This window comes from Callorhinchus milii, unplaced genomic scaffold, assembly GCF_018977255.1.
Source record: "Callorhinchus milii isolate IMCB2004 unplaced genomic scaffold, IMCB_Cmil_1.0 Scaffold2, whole genome shotgun sequence".
NCBI lineage: Eukaryota > Metazoa > Chordata > Chondrichthyes > Chimaeriformes > Callorhinchidae > Callorhinchus > Callorhinchus milii.
In genome coordinates, this window is record NW_024704743.1 from 57,801,750 (window position 1) to 57,811,080 (window position 9,331).

A 9,331-nucleotide genomic window follows, 5' to 3' on the forward strand; every position below is an offset into this window, starting at 1 on the left:
GAATGAATGAAATCATATAAGAATAATAATCCTACAATAACACTTGCATTTATTATAGGACTATAAGCACTCTGGGATGCTACCCCGTGTAAAGGGCACTATATAATGCAACTTGTTTTTTGTAGCATTTGATATAGCGTCTTATCACGTGTCCAAGATATCTCAAAGCCCTTCACAGCACATATGGGCACTCATAAGCACGGCCAAGAGTTTCTGCATGTGTCAGACACTCGGCTGACAAAAAAACAAGGGAATACAATTGGGTCAGATTGAAACTGAGGAGTTAAAGAGCAGATTCAATCTGAAAGAGTGCCACATAGGGTCAATATCACCATCACATTAACAATACTGAAGTATATGTCAAAATGAGTGAGTTCTGTGCTGACCTACAGATAAAAGTGGACAACCTGCAGATGAAAATGGATGAGCTTTGCACTGAGATGGTGACAAAACCTGATGAGTTAAGTACTCGGCTCCAGATGAGAATGGATGACCTGCAGATGAAAGCTGAGAAACTGGAAAGAAAACTGAAGGAATCGAAGTGGAAAGTGTAAGTAACTCGATTTAGACCAATCTAACAAAAGTGCAGCCAGGTTTTGCCGTTCAGGAAATGTGATTAACTTATTCACTCAGGAGAAGAGTGCAATGGTAGAGTCATGAATGAAACTGCAGGTCAGGTGCATAAAGAAAAAACAGTGTACGCTATACGTGGAAGCCATTAACTCAATCAGAAGTCAGGCTTTGAACTCGCAGAGATGGTTATGAACCCCTGGTTGGATGGATTGGATCTGGATGAAGATAATGATTCATCTGTAAAAAGAATATATATCTCATATTTGAGCTGAATAATATATATTCTTTCTACAGATGAGTCTTTATCTTCATTTAAATGGAGTACAGGCTCTAGTTTGATCGCATGACTTTTCTAGCCTTCCTGACACTAACACTCACAAATGGCATTTTTGATCCCATAGCAAGCATCCACTGTAATCATTTATTTTACTTAAAACTGCAGAAAGGGTGGTGCAGGGGGAGATTATTCAGCTGATCATTCTCTGCAATGTTAGCTCTCCCACTGCAGATAATGTGGGAGAGCTAACACTGCTCTCTCTGTTTTTTTTACTTGTCTTGCCCTGCTCTGTTCCACATACAGCAAATAGCCCCACTATTCCAGCTGTGTTGAAAGGTTATACCCCAAATATTAACCTTATTTGAATATTCATTCACACAATATGAATTTGTTTTTTTATTTCTAAATCATTTAATTCTCTCAACCTTTTAAAGTCTTGGTATTCTCAGTGTTTCAAAAATATATATATAAAGTTGCAAAACTTTCACTCAAATAAACAATCTTAGCTCAGAAATACATTCTGTTCTGTCTTCTTAACTCCATTGTTTGCATTATAAAGTCACATTTGAATTTGGTAGCATAAAATAGCAGTAGATCTGAATAATAGCAATTGTTTCTGATTTCTAGTCTTAACTTTCTGCCAGAGATAAGACAATTTGTTTGGTATTAGAAAATACACCGTTCCCACTTATCATTCCCAGATGGGTAGTAACAAATGTCTCCCAGATACAAGCTACAGTACCATCCCATTATCCCAAGAGAAAGACAATGGGTCAAATGACTTCCTAATATTCCTATCCTTTTAATAAACAGACTCAATTTATATATTAGAATTCAGCCAACTGTGTAAAGCACTTTGAAACATGCAAGGTGCTATATAAATGTGAATTGCATTGTAGAGCCACGTCCATATAGCAATATCCAATCGCATATTTAAATAATAAGACATTTTGAAATGCTGCAGTACAAGTTGAAAGACACCAGGTGGAAGACTTTGTTTAAATGAGATAGTTGTAACAGGGAGGATGGCGAACCTGCCACAAGATGGCAGAGTATACCAGGCTATTCGAAAAACAATCTAGAAATATGGCTGTTTTCTGCTACCCGGGATTTCAATCAGATAGTAAAAGCTAAAGTGCATAGTCTGTGATAATGTGCGCTACATGGCTAATCTGTGTCAGGAATTGCTCCTGGTGAGCTGGCTCTAGCACTGCTCAGAAGATGGTATCTATCAAATGAGAAACTCCAATGCAGTGTGTTACTAATCTTGGGTAAGTTTATATTTTTCTGTATTTATGTGTACTTCAGAAGGATAATTCCTTCACACATTTTAACACAGAAATGCTATAAACTGCCTTGATCCTTTTAACCCTTTCTTGGATTATTTAATTTCAATATTTTTTCACCTCAGTGCTTTAATCCGTGCACCATCAATAGACTGGGGTCTAATTTATGGTACTTAATAGGAACTCCATTCCCAAATTATATTGTGTGGAAGCAGATGTCCAATGGGATAACAAACCACAGTTCTGAATACTGGGAAAATACTCGATTTGTTCCACTCAGATTTCTTATTATAAAATCCTATTAGGAATCCTGCAAACTAGACCCTTTGGTAATATGTCAAGTAATTTCGTAGAAGCAAAAAGTTAATCTTGGTGAATTCAGAATAATTGCCAGGCTATCAGTAATAAACATTGTTTTAAGAAAGCACACAAGTACTGTATAAAATACAGAAGTTATTCGAAGGGCTGCTTATATAAAAGCAACCTTGCAGATCAATATCAATGAGAATTAGTACTTTACCATTAACTAGTCACCCATGAATTCCATAATATCATACATGTGGAAATGTGGCTTTTCTACACAATTCTCTTGTTTCTGTGGGATATGCAAGTAAATGTGAGAAATTGGATGAGTGTGTGTACACATGTGGAGATACAAGGACACATAAAGGGATTCCATGGAGATAACTCTGTGGGAAAGAATTGTCTTCTAACACTGCTGGATCATGGGGAAAACAATTGAAACAGCTTGAGGATGGTTGGGGGGCACGTAATGACTTAGTCCACTGGGAGCAAAGACAATTGCCTTGACAAAGTGAGTACTAACTGTAATCAGCCTGAAATAATTCTGAATGCTAAGGGTGGCAGGTTGGGGGAAAATAATTTCAATAGAAACTAAAAGAGGGCATTAATAATTTTCCATTAGTTTCAAAATCATACCTAATCTAGTCTTTTTTTGTGTCAATGACCTTTTGACTATTGGGGTCTAATTCACAGTGATTTCTAATCTCATAAATACTCTAGCCAAGAGGAAGTGTTGTAGTTCGCACAACCCCTACAAATAAAAATAAAGTCAGTAATATAACAAAAGTCAATGTGATGGTTCTATTGTATTTTAGGCTTTATATGTTTTTCCTTCAAAATACAAAGTCATTGCACGTACAAGTAGTGAAGTGCTTTGAGGCATCCTCCCAATATGAAAGACACTATATCAATTGCAAGGATTATTCCTATTAGAGGGTCCGCTATTATATGAATAATTAGTTTGTGATTCATAGATAAAATTAAAGATTGTGATGACATGTTTTGTTGCATTGTATTATTTACTTTCCTCCCAGACTCAGTTATATTCCAGGTTTAGTTTTGATTAGATTTTTTTACAACCAGTATTGGAAATGTCTGAAGATTTGGTTCCCAAACAAAGGCTCTTTCTTTCACTAGGAATTCCAGCAGCATTTGTCCAGCAAGGTTTGTTACTTCTCAACCACACCACTAGATGGAGCAACATGCATTGTTGATGAAATGTTGATGATCATGAAGGAATCTCTGCCAAAAACCATCCATGGCACAATATATCTTAATCCAAGAAGGATACCGTGTAGCAATAAGGGACCTAAAATTACTCGCTAACTTGGAAGTGGGAAATTATATAGTTTTGTTAAGTGATCATGGAGTCAATTAACAAATTCGAGGGGGAACTTCTTTCAGTAATTGGAAGTACACCAACCAAATCATTCCAGCTCAAGGGAAACTGGCTCCAAAGATGGATAGAGTTGGAATGGCATTCCTGTGAGCCCAAGTCATGGAATTCCAGATGCACTTAATAAAGAAGGCCTTCGAAAAATACTGCAAAATTGATCCTGATGGTTGTTGAGAGTATAGAAGAGATTGGGGCACAGATTGGAGAAACTAGGAAATGTTTTGATCAAACTAAGGAGGTTGAAGGGTGACCCATTATAAGTCTTTAAAATTATGAGAGGCTTTGATAAAGTAGATACAGAGAAATTATTAGGGCATCAATTTGATAGTTAGCAAATAGGAAGGTTAGGAGAAATATTTTCATGCACAAAGTGGTTAACACAATGGAATGCCCTGCTGGGAGCAATGGTTAAGGTAGAATCCATATTCACTTTCAAAAGGGAACTAGACAAATATCTAAACAGGAGAAAACTACAACTGGTATGGTAAAAAGGGCAGGTAAATGGGACTGAAAGGATTGTTCTTGAGGGAGCTGGCACAGACACAATGAGCTGAATGGCCTTCTTCTGTGCTATAAATTTCTATGGTTTTATGCTTCTAGAAGTGTTGTAAGAATTGTATTTGGTATTAATAGGCACCCATAACCATCTAATGTACATTTTATAAACCATGGTTGAGCAAGTGCTGATCTTCCTTTGAACGTCTTCACACAGAAGACAGAATTCCAACTAAAGACTAGAGGCTCAAAAAGCAGTCATTTGCAATGGATTTACTGTTAGCAAGTCAGAGCCACTAATGGATGATAACATGCCTTCAGTCACAGCCAGTTCACAGGATCCTCATAATCTATTTCTGATGATTTGGAGCAGGAATCCTACAAGTTGCCCTTGTCGTACTGTCCTTGACTCAGTGCCTTGGGACGTCCTCCCTACATGAAAGGCGCTATTCAAATGAAATGTAATTTGTTGTTGTTGTTGCCAATTCCCTGTTAGCAATGCTAAGTGACTATTATTGAATCCTGTTGTAATCCACTGCCTTTTTTACACTTTTTAGCAAGAGAGAGAGCTCTACGGACAGGCAGAGTTACCTTTGCTGCTGTTGTTCTGTGAGGACTATAATGGATTCATACATTCTGCTAAGGATCGGCTCCAGAATGTCTTCTCTGCCCATCATAAGCATGGAGCTCAGATTTAAGCAGTGACGACCCTTCTGGTGCTAGATCTATTGTGATGCTGTACAGAAACAAACTCAGGCCACATCTCCATGAAGTTACAGAGGATTAACTATGACAAGATAAAGCAATCCTCATGCGGCCTACTTTGAGCAATGACTTTGAGTTACACAGAGCCCAGAAGAAAGAAATAAGTTTCCTTTGAAGTCTGCCAAATAGTCGGCAGTTCTACACTTTGCACAATACTGAGGTTGCCAACTGTGACAAGCTAGAGCTGAGCTTTCTTAATGATCCCAACTCTTTCAGCTATCGTTGCCACCTGTTTTCTCCAGGATAAAGATTACTGAGCTAGGAATTCTGACTGTTTCGAATTCAAGAGTCCTTCATACTTTTCCAAAAGAAAATAAGAATATATTATATGACAAAAAGTAATCTACGCCATTCATGTCAGCCTATCAACCAGGCCATATGTTTTCTATTGCCTCTGAGATCCTTTATATAAATGCAATATCGCTGTCAGACACAAATGCATGGGTCTCTCCAATACTTTATACAGTTTTGGGGTTATGCACCTCTCTCATTGACTTAAATTGAGAGAATAGGCCAATGCTACTTTCACTGTCTCAGAGGCATATTTTCTCAGAATAAGATACATGGGATTACAGTACTCCAATATACTGTTGATTAACAAACAGCCAACATAGCTGGTTGGAAAGACTTAGGGGGGTAGAATTTTTTCCCATTCAGTTCCTGTTAGCTCAACAACCCTGATGGGTAGGATGGTCCTAGCTGGACAAGCAGTGTCAAGTTTGCTATGAAGATTTAACAAGTTAAACTAGTACTCTGGGATTCCCAGACCAAGGCTCTCCAACCATCACATAATACATTCCAGAATTAGGTAAACGGAGTGTGTCCTTCCAGAGAGAGAGTGCATTATTTCATTCCAAGGAAATTTCCATGTGCATACAGGTGTGGAACTCTCAATATGGTTTGGATAATGGGTTTCCGTGTGTGTCAGACATCCAGCTGACCAAAAAGCCTTCATACTTCCTGCTCCCATGCCAACCTGGTAACCACTGGTTAATTTCAGATATTCTATTTCAAGCATCTCTGATTGTTTTTAAACATTATGAGCAGCAAAGGTTGTAGGGCATGTCATGGGAACTCAATCAGCCATAACGGTCTAAAGAGGTCTTCTACCATTTACCCTTTGGTTCATATTATTTAGTTAATGTATTACCCAACTTACAACTTCCTCATTTATCGCAAGTTAGAATTATATCATGGGGCGACTTACCAAATTCTTTTGAAAATCAAGATGTATAACATCCATCACATTGCTACCATCTGCTATTCCTAATAAATCCTTAAAGAATTCCATTAATATATTTGTTAGGCATGACTTACCTTTCATAAACTCATATTGGCTTAGAATTATTGCCTTACTCTCATTTAATGTTTTGAATCGCTTCCTTTATGATAGACTCCAGTGTTTTTCCAGCTATAGATGTCAAGCTAACAAGTCTATAATTCCTAGACTAATGCTTCTGACCTTTTTAAAACATGGAACAACATCAGCTAGTTTCCAGTCTTCTGGCAGTACTCTTGTATTTAATGAGCTGTGAAAACTTTCAGTCATAGTTCCCCTACAACCACCCTCATTTTTAAAGATCGAACCTCACAATCAAACCTTTTAAATCAAACCGTCAGAAGCAATTATAACTACCTTGCAAGCCTGCTTGCAATTTTTTTTCTACTTTTCTGCTTTCCGCTTTTTCATTTTTAAATGGTGAGAGTGTTGATTTCATTCCAAACATGGGAATTTCCATATGCTGGTGGGATGCACAGATCTCTCATCTTAACCCACACTCTTACACAAGGTGATAAGATTTTCGCAATGTGTCAGATACCCAGCTGACCAAAACAAATAATAATAACAATCCTTACATTTGATAAAGCGCCTTATCACGTCTTCAAGACGTCTCAAAGCGCTTTACAGAATATACTACCGAGTTATGTTTTGTGGTGAAACTCAGCAGTCAATTGCGCACAGCAGTGTTCCGCAATATACTGTATATTATTATTGATATCATTAAGTGATGAGATGATGTTGGCAGTGTCTTGGTGGATTTACTGATTCTGACACCGTAAGAGAAATGAATTGGAATCATGCCGTATCATTATTAGCCCATGGTGCTAATAATGATCTGTTTTAGCTTCTGTGAATGATCATTCTGTTCCCTCGGGCAGTTCAGCCTCAGAACTATACCCTAAATACACAATTTCCACTCAGTAGCAAAACAACTGTTAGAACATCAGCCAAAATTGCAAATAAAAGACAAAGAGTTATCTGAAATATCCAAACTCTTTTAAAGTGGTAGTTCTTTGAAAGTGGTGCTAAAGCTGAGATTTCCTCTTTAACTATTCTTAAATAGATTCCATCTGCTCTCATGAATATTCAAGTGCTCCATTTTTTTTAATGACCGGTTAATTACTAATCTCTGAATGCACTCGCCTGCATTTCTTATCTCTCAAACTATCAAAAACGACATACTAGCATTCTTCATAATTAAAGTTGCTGTTAAAAGATTAGCTAAAATACCTGCCATTTTCTAATAAAATGGTTGAACAGGCTCCACAGGGCGAATTGCCTCCTCCTGTTCCTATGTTCCTAATCACTCTTTATTAATTTACATTCATTCAACATACTTTTCCTGAGAGTTTACCCGGGATTATGGTAAAACCCCACTCCACACACAAAACATTTTACAATTTTACTTCTTTCAGCCCACTTCAAAATATTACCATTTGTAGCACAATATTAGAAGACGCCAGGAAGCTTTTCTCTACAGGGTAATGAATGTCAGGAAACTGGTTGCTAGGAAGCCTGGAGAGGCCAGGACACTGGACTCATTTGAAAAACAGCTTAATGCTGTGATGGGAGGACGGTAGTATGGGTGTTCTGGAAATATGAGAACTTCATCCAAATCAATCTTGTGATCTTTCGATTTGAAGTTGTGGTGTTTAATACATTCCTTGTTTAAATAACTGGAGCTGCAACAGATTGTCCCTAACTAACAGTTGCTATGAGGTCCCATATCCCATATAATTTGGTTACTTCAATCCACGACTGTTTGTGGGACACCGACTGCTATGGGCAAATGGTTGCCATGTTTCGCCCACAAAATATACAGTCAATTCACTTTACAGTATGTACTGTGAAGCACTTTGAGACTTCTCTAAGTCGTGATAAGGTGCTATATCAAATGCAAATATTATTATTAAATATCGTGTGTTTAAATATACATTAGATGTTGCACTGGTCGGGTTCACAGAACTTCTTCCCTTTGGTCATGTCAAGGACTCTTTTTGTTGTTCTTTGTTGTTCAAGCACTCCGAGGTGCTACCTTGCGTGAAGGGTGCTATATAAATGCAAGTTGTTTTTGTTGGTGTTTTGGTCAGCCGGGTGTCTGACACAATTGGAAACCGATTACCCTGTTTAAGAATATCTAAACCAAATTGAAAATTCCACATATGCCACCTACATGTGGAAATTCCCATATCTGAAATGGAATGAACATTTTCTCCCCAGAGGGATGCAAGCTGCTTACCTAATTCCAGAGGGTATTAGGCACAAATTGGCAAGAGCCAAGGCTTAGGGATACTAGAATGTGGATTGGGGTAAGCAGGAGTTTAACCAGTTAACACCAAGTCACTTACCATTGAAAGCACTTTCTTCCTCTTGTCCAGCTAGGACCACCCATGTTATGGCTTTGGTGTTCAGGGTTTGATCATATTGAGATGTTATCAAAGTCAGTGAGTGAGAGGTGGTGGCGTCTGGAGTTTACCGTACGCATGCAGCTTTTCCAGAGACGAATCATGTATCTTAATGTCAGTTGTGTGGGATCCTTACTTTGTCTCTCCAATTCAGGGTTTCTCTTGTTGGTACAGCTTCTGAACCACTAACAAAGCTAAAAACAAATAAATTGACAACACCAAATCCCAAGCTTATCTCTTTTTCTCCAGACAGCTACTCACTTCCTCTCTGCTACTTTTCTGACATGAATGAAGTATTTTTAATCCACTTTATGTGCCCTGAGTATCAGGTGAATGTAGATAATGAATCTCAGACATATGTTGCACACAAGAGTAAAATATAGCTACCAGCAGGTTGCGAATGTGATCTTTAAAATTAAAATTCCCAAATTGACTTTGCATGCCACAAATTCTCCAATACTATGCTCCGAGTATAATAATACTTCTATTGGATACAGAACCTATATTGGAACTCGTTATAAAATATTTTTGTAGAGTGTAATGACTGTG